The following is a 14,547-nucleotide window of genomic DNA, read 5'->3' as shown; positions in this document are numbered from 1 at the left end:
CCCTTCGGATCACTACGTTTGTATCTTTAGGGTAAATACCCAGCAGTGCAACTGCTGGGTCATAGGGTAGTTCTATTTTCAACTTTTTGAGGAACCTCCATGCTGTTTTCCAGAGTGGTTGCACCAGCTTGCATTCCCACCAACAGTGTAGGAGGGTTCCCCTTTCTCCGCATCCTCGCCAGCATCTGTCATTTCCTGACTTGTTAATTTTAGCCATTCTGACTGGTGTGAGGTGATATCTCATTGTGGTTTTGATTTGTATTTCCCTGATGCCGAGTGATGTGGAGCACTTTTTCATGTGTCTGTTGGCCATCTGGATGTCTTCTTTGCAGAAATGTCTGTTCATGTCCTCTGCCCATTTCTTGATTGGATTATTTGTTCTATGGGTGTTGAGTTTGCTAAGTTCTTTATAGATTTTGGACACTAGCCCTTTATCTGATATGTCATTTGCAAATATCTTCTCCTATTCTGTCAGTTGTCTTTTGGTTTTGTTAACTGTTTCCTTTGCTGTGCAAAAGCTTTTGATCTTGATAAAATCCCAATAGTTCATTTTTGCCCTTGCTTCCCTTGCCTTTGGCGATGTTCCTAGGAAGATGTTGCTGCGGCTGAGGTCGAAGAGGTTGCTGCCTGTGTTCAAGATGTGTTTGGGAGGGAGACAAACCATAAGTGACTCTTAATCTCACAAAACAAACTGAGGGTTGATGGGGGGAGGGGGGTTGGGAGAGGGGGGGTGGGATTATGGACATTGGGGAGGGTATGTGCTATGGTGAGTGCTGTGAAGTGTGTAAACCTGGCGATTCACAGACCTGTACCCCTGGGGATAAAAATATATTATATGTTTATAAAAAATAAAATTAAAAAAAAAAACAACGGTTTTATCAGCTGCAAAACAATGGAATTGAATTCTTTTTTTTTTAAGATTTTATTTATTTATTTGATAGACAGAGATCACAAGTAAGCAGAGAGGCAGGCAGAGAGAGAGGAGGAAGCAGGCTACCTGAGGGGCAGAGAGCCTGATGCGGGGCTCGATCCCAGGACCCTGGGATCATGACCTGAGCAGAAGGCAGAGGCTTTAACCCACTGAGCCACCCAGGGTCCCCAGGGGATTGAATTCTAATTGTTTTTTAAGTCCTGCCACTCTAGTTTGGGTGTGTATTTCTAGGTGATGCTTTTCTTCCAGGAGGACCAGCAAAAATTTTATTGTAATAAAACTCAAAATATACAGAATCATCATTTCTCCAGGCCTTCAAATTAACCTGACAATTTCTTACATAACAGTAAGAGAGGGCCATGGTGAAGTTGGAGGGCCATGGAAACACCCCAAAATATACCCCATATATGATGGCAAGAGTGCAGCAGAGTGAGGGCACTTAAAAAATAAGGCTTTTTCATGTTAAAAAACAAGAACAAGGCTAGTCACAATCAAAGTTTTTAAATTGTGAAGAGTAATGTTAGAAGGATATTCTGATTCCATTGTGCTTTTTAAGGATTAAGGCATTTCATGAAATAAATAACATACAATGGAATGCCTGTTTTAAGTGTTTAACATAGGAACTGGCAGATCCAACCATAATTTGCTAAGTTAACCTAAAGCTCTCTGCATGGACCTCATCAACAGTTTTAGATTTAAATTCTAAACCACAAAAAGAGTGAGTAATCTAGTAACAGTGTGCTTCACTGTCCGGATTGCTATAAAGTTCTTATGTTGAGAATAGGTTCATAAAGAATAGGCTGGCTCAGTCAGTTGAACATCCAACTCTTGTTCTTGGCTCATGTCATGACCTGAGAGTCATGAGATCAGGCCCCACAATGGGCTCAGGACTCAGGGCAGAGTCTGTTTGAGATTCTCTCCCTCTTCCTCCACCCCTCCCACTAGGGGCTCTCTCTTTCTAAAATGATAAATCTTTAAAAGAATAGGTTCATAAAAAGTTTGTACAGGAACTAATCTTAGGAGTCATTCCACACTATCTTCCATCTCTTTACAGACAAGGGGAATGAAGCCCAGAGAAGATGGAAATTACTTGTCTCCCTTGTGTTTCTGATTTACAGTATGATGATTTGATATAGCTATACCTTGCATATATTATATATATTAGTAATATCATTAAAAGCAGATCTGCTCCTGTGATATGACCTAATATTAGGAAAAATCTTAATAAATTGGTCTTAATAAAGAGCTGATGCTTCAAAATTATATAGGATCCATTCATATGTTGCAATATTCTCAATTTTACATACGGTTGGAAATTTTCTTTCATTTGCAGTTTTTGGTTAGGGCATAGAGAGGGAGGAGAGAATTCCCCAGAGTGAAGCCACTGGAATATAAATGGTTATCCCTTACAATTTCTTCTTCATGCATATTGTGTTCTCCAAAAAAGAAGAAAGAAGAATGAAGGAAGAAAGGAATGAAGGAAGGAAAAGAAAGAAAGCAGGCCCCCAAAAAGAATAAAATCCAAACAACTTGAATTATAAATATATTTTAAAAATAGAATCACTCATCTAACCAGACGTAACTACAGTAATAGAAGATTTTGTTTGAAAAACAGAGAAGATAATGAGCATCACCACAGGATTCTAACCACCTAAATTCTATTTTTATTTTTCATATATCTGGGTCTTGACTATTTTCTTTCAAAATTTACTTTCATATAGGAGCACCTGTGTGGTTCATTGGGTTAAGTGTCCAACTCTTCTTGTTTTCAGGTCATATTCTCATAGGTTGTGGGATCCAGCTGCCCAGTCAGGTTCTGTGCTCAGTCGGAAATCTGTATGAAAGATTCTCTCCCTCTGCCCCTCTTCCCACTCACTCTCTCTCTCTCTCTTAAAATAAATAAATAAATCTTTAAAAAATTACTTTCATATAATTTACCTTGAAATTAGGTCTCTGGAGGAATTAAAGGTCAATATGCTGAGGAAGGTAATGAAGTAAAGATAGAAAGAACATAGTTCGGGTGAATATAGTGAAACCAATGCGAATTTTTCTAGCTGATAAAATTCTTTAAAACTCAGAAACATTTTCCCTCCCTTTCCCTCTGATCCTCTGTCTTGAAACCAGAGAAGGAAACAAACCAGAAGAGATTCAATCTCAGCAAACAGACTGAGGGTTGCTGGAGGGGAGGCGAGTGAGAGAGATGAGGTGGCTGGGTGATGGGACATTGGTGAGGGCATGTGCTATGGTCAGTATGGTGAATTGTATAAGATTGTTGAATCACACACCTGTATCCCTGAAACAAAAAATACATTATATGCTAATAATAAAAAAACTCAGAAACATTTACCTATGAACTATGAAATAGGTTGCTTTATTTTTAAACCATCCATAACGACTACTAACTTTCCATCACTAAAGAAGTATTCAGTGTAATCACAATTGAATAATTATGGTCAATTAACCATAAATCTAATATGTTTCATCAACCTGTTCTTCCTTTCTATGAAACTGTGAAGAATGGATACCCACCATTCATTCTAGTGAACTCTGTCTAATTTTATGATAACATCAATAACACAAAGCAGGATTTATTGTGCTTATGGATTGTAAACAAAATTTGTGAAGAAACGAATTGTTTACCCATGTGAGGTGGATGAGCTTTTCCAGAAGAACAGGATTTAGTGCCCTCAAGGAGACATTTTATTAAACGGAACTAGAAATGTGTGTTCATTTCCCTGGTCTGAGGAGAGCAAAGGCATCATCATTAAACAGTTACTTTAGGGCACTAGGATTTCCATATCGGGTATTATGTAAACTTTGTACATACAACCAGTCTTCACAAGCAGTAATGGCAATGATGATATTTATTACACCATTCTGCACTGTAATCCCATAATAACACTTAGAGGGGAGCAAAACCCTATTCTAGAAGTCAGGACACCTTATTTTGTGTAATCTTCCATCAGCAAGATACTTAAAGTCATTTCAGTCATCTATACAGAGGGAAGTTAAGCAAGATGAGCTCTAAAATCCCTTTCAATTCTAAAATAAAATTATTTATTCATTTTCTTCTTTCTCTGTGTTGTCTTCCAAGTTGTATTAGAAACATTTTTCTTTCAATAATGCCTCTTTTCCACCCTCCCCAAATATACACTGAGTTCCCAAGAATTAAAACAAGATTTTAAGCACACTATTCTCTTTCAAAACACATGGAGAAACCAAGACAATGCAAAAGCTGTTTTATGATTATGGCAGAATCACCAAACAAATCATTTCCATGCCTAAATAACAGGAGGTTAGGCCAGACATCTCATTTCCCACCTCCTCTTTTTCCATCCCCAAAATAGATGATTACTTGCTTATTTTGTAAAGTAAGTGTTAAAAAGTCTCTTGGACACTGGGAAAAAGCAACAACAACAAATAACAGTGATGCAGAGCAAATTTTGATTATATCTTTTATTTTTAAAAATTTTTTTCTCATTAAATGTTCATTTTAATGGGTCTCAAAATTCTGTGACAGGATTTTGGTCAAGTTGTTTCCGTTAAATAGTATTGATTTTAAAAATTACTAACTTAATGGGATGCCTAGGTGGCCCAGTCAGTTAAGCATCTGCCTTAAGCTCAGGTCATGATTCTAGAGTTCTGGGATCAAGTCCCACACCAGGTTCCTTAGTCAGCAGGAAGCCTCCTTCTCCTTCTGCCTCTGCCTGCCACTCCCCTGCTTATGCTCTCTCTCTCTTCTCTCTATCTGACAAATAAATAAATAAAATCTTTTTAAAAATTAGTGACTTAAAACTGACACACGCACACACACACATACACACACACAACAAATGGTCCACAAAATGTTCTCATTTTCTTCTGAAGGTTTTACAATGCATTGCTATCATTAACCAGTCTTTAACTATTAAAGTTATATGGTGAATTGACACAAATAGCTTTGAGACCATTCTTCCACCACTGATTAAGACTAGTGTGATGGGTGTTGGGGATATTATTCACTTATGAACTTTCTGGGCAGACTTGGTGAGCTTTCTAGCTCCAACTGCCTTCTTGTCCACCACTTTGAAGGACATCCATAGAAACCGACAGATGGTTTCTATGTCATGAACAGCAAAATGGCCAGAGGAGGATAATCAGAGAAGCTCCCAACACACATAGGCTTGCCAGGAACTGTATCAATGATAGCAACATCACCAGATTTCAGGAACATGGGGCCATCTTCCAGCTTTTACCCAGAACTGTGGTCAGTCTTCTCCTTCAGTTCAGCAAACGTGCAACAATGTGAGCTGTGTGATAATCCAATGCAAATGCATATCCAGCATTTATTTGACTGGATGTTTCAGGATAATCACCTGAGTGGTGAAGCCAGCTGCTTCTGTAGGTGAGTCATTTTCACTGTGCCCAGCCACCGTGCCATGATGAACATCTTTGACAAATATGTTCTTGATATTGAAACCCACATTGTCCCCAGGAATAGCCTCACTCAAAGATTCATGCTGCATTTCAGCAGACTTTATATCAGTTATAACATTGACTAGAGCAAAGGTGACCACCATGCTTGGTTTAAGAAAATGAATCTCTGGGACACCTAAATGGCACAGTCCGTTGAGCATCTGGCTCTTGGCTTCAGTTCAGGTTGTGATTTTAGGGGTGTGAGATCAAGCCCCACATGAGACTCCATGCTCAACATAAAGAATATTTAGTATTCTCTCCCCCTCTCCCTTTGCCCCTCTCCACCTCTGAAATAAATATATAAATCTTAAAAACAAAAAACAAAACAAAACAAAAGTCTCCACTCAGCCCACAGGGACAGTACCAATATGACAAATTCTGTAGATATCCTGGAAGGACAGCTGCAAGGGCTTGTCAGTTGGACGAGTTTGTGGCAGAATGCAATCTGGGGTTTCAGGTAGTATGGTTCCACTGACATTGCCATTTTTACAGATGACTTTCCATCCCTTGAACCAAGGCATGTTAGTGCTTGGCTACAGCATGTATGCTGTCACTGTTCCAACCAGAAACTGGCATAAATGCTACTGTCTCAGGATTGTAGCCAATCTTCTTAATGTAGGTGCTGACTTCCTTAATGAGTTCCTCGCATCTCTTCTGGCTGTAGGATGGCTCAGTGGAATCCATTTTGTGAACCCCAATGATTAGTCATTTACTAATTATTATTAGCTGTTTACACCCAGTGTGTAAGCCAGAGGGTTTGCTCGTGGGTCTGCCCATTCTTGGAGATACCTTCTTCAAATTCACCAACACCAGCAGAGACAATCAGGACAGCATAGACAGCCTGAAATGTGCATGTAATTATGTTTTTGATGGAGTCTCTGTGTCCTAGGACATCAATAATGGGGGACTCAATGATGGTCACATAATACTTGTTGGTCTTGAATTTCCACATGGTGATATCATCTTCACTTTCAGCTTTCAGTTTATCCAACACCCAGGCCTACTTGAAAGGGCCCTTTCCTACCTCAGCAGCCTTCTTCTCAAGTATTTCAATTGTTCTTTTGTTGTTTCCACCACATTCACAGATCAGATGACCAAGTTGTGGTAAACTTGCCTGAATCTATGCATCCATGATGTCAATGAGTCATCTCCTTTCCCACTTTGTTTTAGATTTTGTGATGGTTTTCATGACACCAGTGTTCTGATGGCAAATCTGTTGTGAAAAAGCAGACTCCCTTTTTTTAAAAACTTGTAAATCTATTTGGGGAACTTGGCATTTTGAGAAGAAATGAATGAAAAAGAAGATCCTGGATCTAAAACTCAAGTCAGGTTGACTTCAGAGAGAATCCAATGTGACAAATAATAAGTTACTGTTGGGAAAGTGAAGTAGCATACCATCAGGAAACTAACTACACAAATATGGCTCATCTCTTTTGTGCCCCTAGTGTATTTCAGGGTTCAATATTCAGCTCCTTAGAATTCCCATATCCTCCATTCCTGAATAGGAGCTATCTGCATATTTTTACATCATACAGGCACAATGAAAATACCAACTCACTGATTTCATCTTGTTTAGTTAAATTTTCAACAAGATAAGGAATCATAATGCTCTTTTCTTTGGACATGCACACAAACACCCCAAGACAGGTAGACTATTATGTCTTTGAATGTGCAGATTCTATTTAACTCCCTTGTTTCCTAGCAGTTACCACTATGCACATAACACAGGATTAAAATACATGGGCTGCATACATAAAAATAAAGTACTTAATATGGAGTTTCTTTAAGGTAGAGCAAGAATTGAACATTAACAAAACAATAAAATACTTCTATTTACTCAGTATTCACTGGTGCTGAGCACTTTACCCACTTTACCTTTAATCCTTAAAATTCCTCTGTCAGGCATTATCATTCACATTTCACAGAAAGGGTATTTCTAAGAAGTAAATGGTCCACTGTGATACACAGAGTAACCTGTAGCCTGGCTCTCAATCACAGCCTGTCTGGCGGTCCACCCCCATGCTCTCTCCCTTCCAGCACACTTTCTCTCCTTACTGCTCTAACCACATGCCATCTAATTTACGTATGACTTTATGAATACTATAATGAAAAAGCATGGAGAAAATGTGTTTCTGCTTCACAGCTGGCTAATATCTTCCAACCAGATCTCCAACTAGTAATCACTTTGTCTTGTGGGTAAGTTGTTTTGTTTTGGTTTATCAAAATATTTTTCTGTTCAAGGGAAAGCTTGTCTGAGAGGATATACATACATCAGTACCAAATAATCAAATAAAAGAGGCATGAAGTTTTCTAGGTAGCCTGTAAGCTAGCCAGGAAAATAACAGAGGGATGAAGTAGACCAGGAGAAAGAAAGAATGCCCATCATGGTCCTCCAGTTAAATTAAGTCTTCAAAACTTAAGCTCTTGAGCCAGAGGCCTAATCAGTGGAGGACGGTGGACAAAGAAATTGCCTGGGTCTTAAAGCAAGACTCTTGTGCAGCCTGGCCTCCTTCTTATGACTGATGTGTTGGTGAAGAAGGCCATGTAGTGACCAAACCCTCTGACTTTGGCTTGCTAATGCAGGTCTCCATCTGCCCTACATTTCAATTACTAGAGTTGGGAGAAGATAAAGAATCAAGTTAAATTTCCCAGAATCACTCAACAAGCAAGATATGAAAAGCAGCAGCCCTTGTTTGACCTGGGTTCAATTATTTAATAAAATGTTCTTACAATCCTCATCATCAGATGTAGGGCCTGATCCTTATTGGTTGTACATTCTACCCAAAACTAGTTAATTTATCATATCATATCACTTTCATTCAGTCACTGTAAAGGTTGCCACTGGGTATTATCATTGACTCAAATTCCTCAGTCATAGCATGGCAGTAAGTGATCAACACCAGAACCTATGTTTGCCCTTTTAAAAATAATACCTACAGAACATAAACATTCTTGCTACTTGATCTTCTTTCTTGATCTTCATCTTCCAAGAAATGATCATAAATGAAATATGACTGATTCTCAACAATGTGCTAAGCTTACGTTTTATATTTATAGCCACTATGCACTATGCACAATATAAAACATAAAACTACGTTTAATATTTATAGCCACATGCATAACAAATGCCATATCTGCTTTTGTCATAAATATGCAGTTAAAACATTTCCCAAGCATTGTGTAAACTGTTCTATATAAATTATCACAACAAACCTAGAACATGGTAATGGGAAAAAACCTGAGGCTCAGAGGCAAATGTGCCCAACATTGTATGGCTATCTTCTGAAGTAGTAAAACATTATTTGACCCACTCTTTTTGTTCTTATCATATACTGATCTTTATTGTCATTGTTTGTGTCCAGTCAAATGTCAGCTCTTTAAAGCTGAGGATCTAATGAAAGCAATTAACACTTTCCCCAGAAAAATCCATACATCTGTCATCGTTCCCATGATTTCAGAGAGTGGGAAGACCTGCTGTAGCCTTCCTATAGGCTTGAAAATCCATGTACCCTACAGAGCCATGAGCCCTAAGCTCAGAACACCTCATATGCTCTCTTACCCTCCTTCATGTCTTCCACAGGCTTATATCTTGCACACTTCTGGTTCTCGAGAAATACACTGACTTCAAAAGAGGAGGACACTTGCTGTGAACTTTGCAGTCTGAGAGGCTATAAATGTGGTTTACCAGAGAGCTTGTTTTTCTTTTTTATTATCATATTCTTGAACACATAAAACCCACGAAAGAGATAACAGTAACTTGTGATCTGAGCCTTGACTTTGGCGAGCACTATGGGAACAGCCACTTCTTCACTGGACTGCTTTTGTCTTACATCAAAAGCACTGATGGCTCTAGAAGATCTGGGTATGTCTATGCCAATTGTTTCATGTTGGAGATATTTAGGGAGGTGTTAAAGTGGACATTAGCACTCTTTTTGGAAAGAAAGTATTTTTCTTTCTTGAATACTCTTATCACATAAAAAGAACTTGGCAGACAAAAAGTTGAGACCATTCAATATATGGTCTTTTGGTAAAAATTAAAATTTAATTGAAGGTTTTTAATCTTGGTATGAAGTTCACATATTATTATTATTTTACTTTATGTTTCCTTCTAAAAACATTTTAAAGTCCAAACATGCCTTTTATTGTGGGACCTGTAATAAAAATACCTAGAAATAGAAAGTCCAGGCCTTTGCTCCATCCTTTGTGCCTAATTCTGAACTTTATCACCCTTTGCCTAAGTTCTTAGAACCACTTCCTGTCTCAGAACCTCCTGGCTAATCTGCTAAGTGTTGGCTGAAACCAGCTTTTTTCCAGTAATTAAATCTAATCATGTCATTTGCTTACTTTAAAACCTTTCTTGGCTCCTGTTGCCTATAGCATTAGACCACGTTCTTATTTTAGCTTGAAAGCCCCTTTCACCATACTTCTGGCCTTGTGTTCTTTTGCTAACTCCATCTAAACTCTTGTCCCCTTGGTTTGAGCCACCAACACAACCCTAAATTCCAGTTTTACTAAAGTTGCCACCACATTTTTTTTCTTTTTTTTAATTAACATATAACATATTATTTGTTTTGGGGGTACAGTTCTGTGAATCATCAGTCTTACACAATTCACAGCATTCACCATACCTCCTACCTCCCCTCCTATCTCCCTCACCCTCCTACCTCCCTCCCCTCCAGCAACCCTCAGTCTGTTTCCTGAGATTAAGAGTTTCTTAATGACTTGTCTCCCTCCCCACTCTAATCTTGTTTCATTTTTCCCTCCCTTCCCCCCATGACTCCTCACCCTGCCTCTCAAATTCCTCATATCAGAGAGATAATATGGTAATTGTCTTTCTCTGATTGACTTATTTTGCTTAGCATAATACCCTCTAGTTCCATCCACATCTTTGCAAATGGCAAGATTTCGGGGGGGGGGGGTTGATGGCTGCATAGTATTCCATTGCATATATGTACCACATCTTCTTTATCCATTAATCTGTTGATGTAGCCACCACTTTCTAAGCACAATTAGACCTACCACAATAATAAGCATACTATCAACCTGGAAACACCTACTTACCTTTTAAGACTCAATTCAATCTTTGTCTCTTCCAAGAAGGCTTTCATGAACCTGTCATGTAGCTATTTTATCCTTTTAACCTCAGTTCCATTTTATTACATAATTTTGTTAAAACTGATGCCATTGAAAGTTGCAAGTGTGATGCCTATCTTTTCAATAAGACTATGAGGCCCTCAAAAACAAAAATAAATTTTATTGCCTTTGCATACCTAGCACCAGGCCAATAATTGGTGTAATTCACTAGCTCAGAAATTGTTTGAATAATCAATGAATAATATAGTGGAGTGAATCTGAGCTCAAAATTTTGCTCTAATTGCTAAGCAGTGTGTAAACTGGAAGTAAATAAATTTAAGTAGAAAATGTCAGACATATCTAACTAGTATTTTATTGAATTATAATTGACATACAATATTATGTTAGTTCCAGGTATACAATATAGTGATTTAATATTTTCATACATTATGAAATGATCTCCACAATAGTTCTAGGTACCTTGTCACTATACAAAATTATTCAAATATTATTGACTTTATTCCCTATGATATCCTGCTATTTATTTTATAACTAGAAGTTTGTATCTCTTAATCTCCTTCACCTATTTTACCTGTCCACACCCACATCCCCTTTGCCAACTACTAGATTGTTTTGTTTTTTGGATTTTATTTTTTCAATTATTTTGGGTTTTAGATTCCACATATAAGTGAATCAGAAGATAGTCATCTTTCTCAGTCATAGTTATTTCACTTAGCATAATACACTTTAAGTCCATTCATGTTATCACAGATGGCAAATTACATTCTCTATTATAACTAATATCCCATTGTATGTATATGGACTTCCAAAACTAAAAGAATAATATTGAATAAAAGAAGCAATAGTGGGCATCCTCACCTTGTTCCTAATCCTAGAAGAAACATTTTCAGCTTTTCAACATTAAGTAAGATGTTAGCTGTGGTTCTGTCATATATGGCCTTCTTATTTTGAGGTATGTTCCCCTCTGTTGACTTTTTTGGACTTTTTATCATAAGCAGATGTTGATTTTGCCAAATGCTTTTTCTGCCTCTATTGAAATGATCATAGGAATTTTATCCCTCACTATGTTAATGGAGTGTATCATGTTGATTGATTTGTGATGTCATACCATCTTTGAATCCCTAAGATGGATTCCTTTTGGTCATGGTATATGAACTTTTTAATGTGTTGCTGAATTTAGTTTGCTAATATTTTGTTGAAGATTTTTGCATCTCTGTTCATCAGGGGTATTAGCCGGGAATTTTCCTTTTTTGTAGTGTCTTTGTCTGGTCTTGGTATCAAGGTGTTGCTGACCCCATAAAATAAGCTCAGAAGTGTTCTTTCCTCATCTTCAATTTTTTGGGATAAATTGAGGAGGGTAGATATTAACTCCTTTTTAAATGTGTGGTAGAATTCACCTCTGAAGCCATCTGAAAGTGGACTTCTGTTTTAGGGAGTTTTTGATTACTTCAATTTCATCACTAGTAATTGGTTTAATGAGACTTTCTAATTCTTCATGATTTCAGTCTTGGAAGATTACACTCTTGTAGGAAATTATCCTTTTTTCCTAAATTGTCTAATTTGTTCACACATCACTATTTTTAGTACTCTCTTATGATCCTTTATATTGTTGTAATATTGGCTGAAATTTCTCTTCATTGATTTTTTACTTTATTTATTTGGGCCATCTCTCTTTTTTCCTTGATGTTTCTGGTTTTGTTAATTTTGTTTGTCTTTTCAACGAAGCAGCTCTTAGCTTCATTGATCTTTTTTATTTTGTCTATTTTATTTATTTCCACTCTGATCTTTATTATTTCCTATCTTCTAACTTTAGACTTTGTTTGTTCTTCTTTTTCTAGTTCCCTCAGATATAAGATTAAATTATTTACTTGAGATTTTTCTCATTTCTTGAGTTGAGCCTGTATTGCTATGAACTTCCCTGTTAGGGCTGCTTTTGCTACATCCGAAAGATTTTGGAAGCTTGAGTGTCCATTTTCATTGTTCTGAAAATAATTTTTTATTTCTTCTTTGTTTTTTTTTTTGTTGTTGTTGACCCATTGATTGTTTAATGATATGTTGCTGTCTCCACATTTTTGTGAGGTCTTTTTTTTCAGTTTTATTCTTATGATTGATTTTTAGTCTCCTACCAACTAAGTAGGAAAAGATATTTGATATTATTTCAATCTTCTTGAGTTTCTTGAGACTTGTTTTGTGACCTGACATGTGATCTATCCTGGAGAACCTTCCATATAGAAGAGAAGGATGAACCTTCCATATAGAAGAGAAGGAAGGAGAACCTTCCATACTTTCAACCTTCAAGTAGTTGAAAAATACATATATTCTGCTGTTTGGGGGTTAAATGTTTGTATATATTAAGCCCATCTGGTCTAATATGTTGTTTAAAGCCAATATGTGCATATTGATTTTATATTTGGATCATCTATTCATTGATGTAAGTGGGATATTAAAGTTCCCTACTATTATTGCTGTCTAATTCTCCCTTTATTTCTGTTAATATTTGCTTGATATATTTAGATGTTCCCATGTTAGGTGCATAACTGTTTACAAATTTGATGTTTTTGCTGGATTGACCTCTTTATCATTATGTAATGCTCTTCTTTGTCTTTGTTACCGTCTTTGTTTTAAAAGACTCTTCTTGGGTCTATCAGAAATATCCAGCAAAAAAAAACAGAACCCTGGACTGAGGGTTAAAATTTCTTGAAATAAACATAAATTTCTTAGGTCAGAAACAAAGGGAGTAAAGAAAAGAAGATTCAGATATAAATGGTGGAAGGCACCAGACAAATATCAGAAAATATTGGAAACTTGGCTATATGGAGAAAGCATATTTATTGATATTCTGCACCAACAACAAGAAGAGAGGGGTACAAAAGAAGAGCCAAATACTAGAAAATCTGGCTTAATGCACTTCTAACCTCTACTTTAAAGAAGAATCTCTTCTTTAAAGTACAGAAATCCCCAACTCACTTCAATATGAACAACAGGAAAGAATTGTGACCACTCCCATATTAATTAAATATGTAAAATAAATAAAAATAAATAAATACATAAATAGCATAGATGGAAAATATATATAATATGAAGACTCACCAGAAAAAATATGTCTGTAAAGCAGAGTTTTCATATTTTACACATTGTTACATATTTTTATATTAGTGTAACCTAATTTTTCAAAGAAAATAAAAGAGAATTAATTAAATGGCAAAAGCTATTAAAGAACAAAATAATTCGCAATCAAGAAAACTCAAAAATGTGATAGCTGAAAAAGACGAAGATGAGAAATGAGAACAAAATGACTGTATAAAGAATTAGAAATAAAAGTAGTAGGTTTAGAAATGAAAACTCAATTGAAAGTAATATAAGAGTAAGTAGACAACTCAGGAGGCAATGTTCAGAAAATAAAAGAGAAAAAAAAAGAACTTAAAAAACTAAACAAAGAGACTAAAAATAATTTGAAGATATAGAACAAAGAATACCTAACATGAGTATAATTAGAGGTGTTGATGAAGAAAATCAAAACCATGGAATGAAAAAACACTAAAACTATAACCCAAGAAATCATTCTTATTTGTAAGAGATTTGGATCTATTTATTGAAATGCACAAAATATATCTAGGAATTGATACACAATAGTAATATCTTAGTATAAAATAAGAAACTAGATATTTTTATCAAATTAAGAAAATTAATTATGCTAACCATCAGTGATAGTATGTACACTATCTAATTTAAAATTACTCAAAAATTCTAGAAAATTGTTTGCCTATATGAACCCAGTGCCATAAAATTTAGTACCTCTTTAATAAATAACTACCTTGTCATCATCTATCCTAACAAAATAGTCATATCTGTAATTGTGATAATAATGGCAAATCGCATTGATCTGAAAATACATATTGGCAGTTATCTGTATCTTTGATTAATTAAAATTTCAGTCCAATAAATCATTACTTACATTATAAATAATGATGGAGGAGGGAGGAAAGATAATCAAAGTTTTGTCATAGCAAATGTTGAGAGCCACTGACCTTGTGCAGTTCATTCAATGTATAAACAAGAAAATAAAA

The 14,547-nt window shown here is 36.2% G+C and overlaps 1 pseudogene; it reads right to left on the bottom strand.

Moving 5' to 3' along the window:
- Positions 1-4,929: 4,929 nt before the first annotated feature.
- Positions 4,930-14,547, bottom strand: part of LOC111156680 — a 45,144-nt pseudogene continuing 35,526 nt past the window's right edge.

This window comes from Enhydra lutris, unplaced genomic scaffold, assembly GCF_002288905.1.
Source record: "Enhydra lutris kenyoni isolate GAN:26980312 unplaced genomic scaffold, ASM228890v2 scaffoldscaffold48, whole genome shotgun sequence".
Taxonomy (NCBI): domain Eukaryota; kingdom Metazoa; phylum Chordata; class Mammalia; order Carnivora; family Mustelidae; genus Enhydra; species Enhydra lutris.
This window is presented reverse-complemented; position numbering and strand designations above follow the sequence as displayed.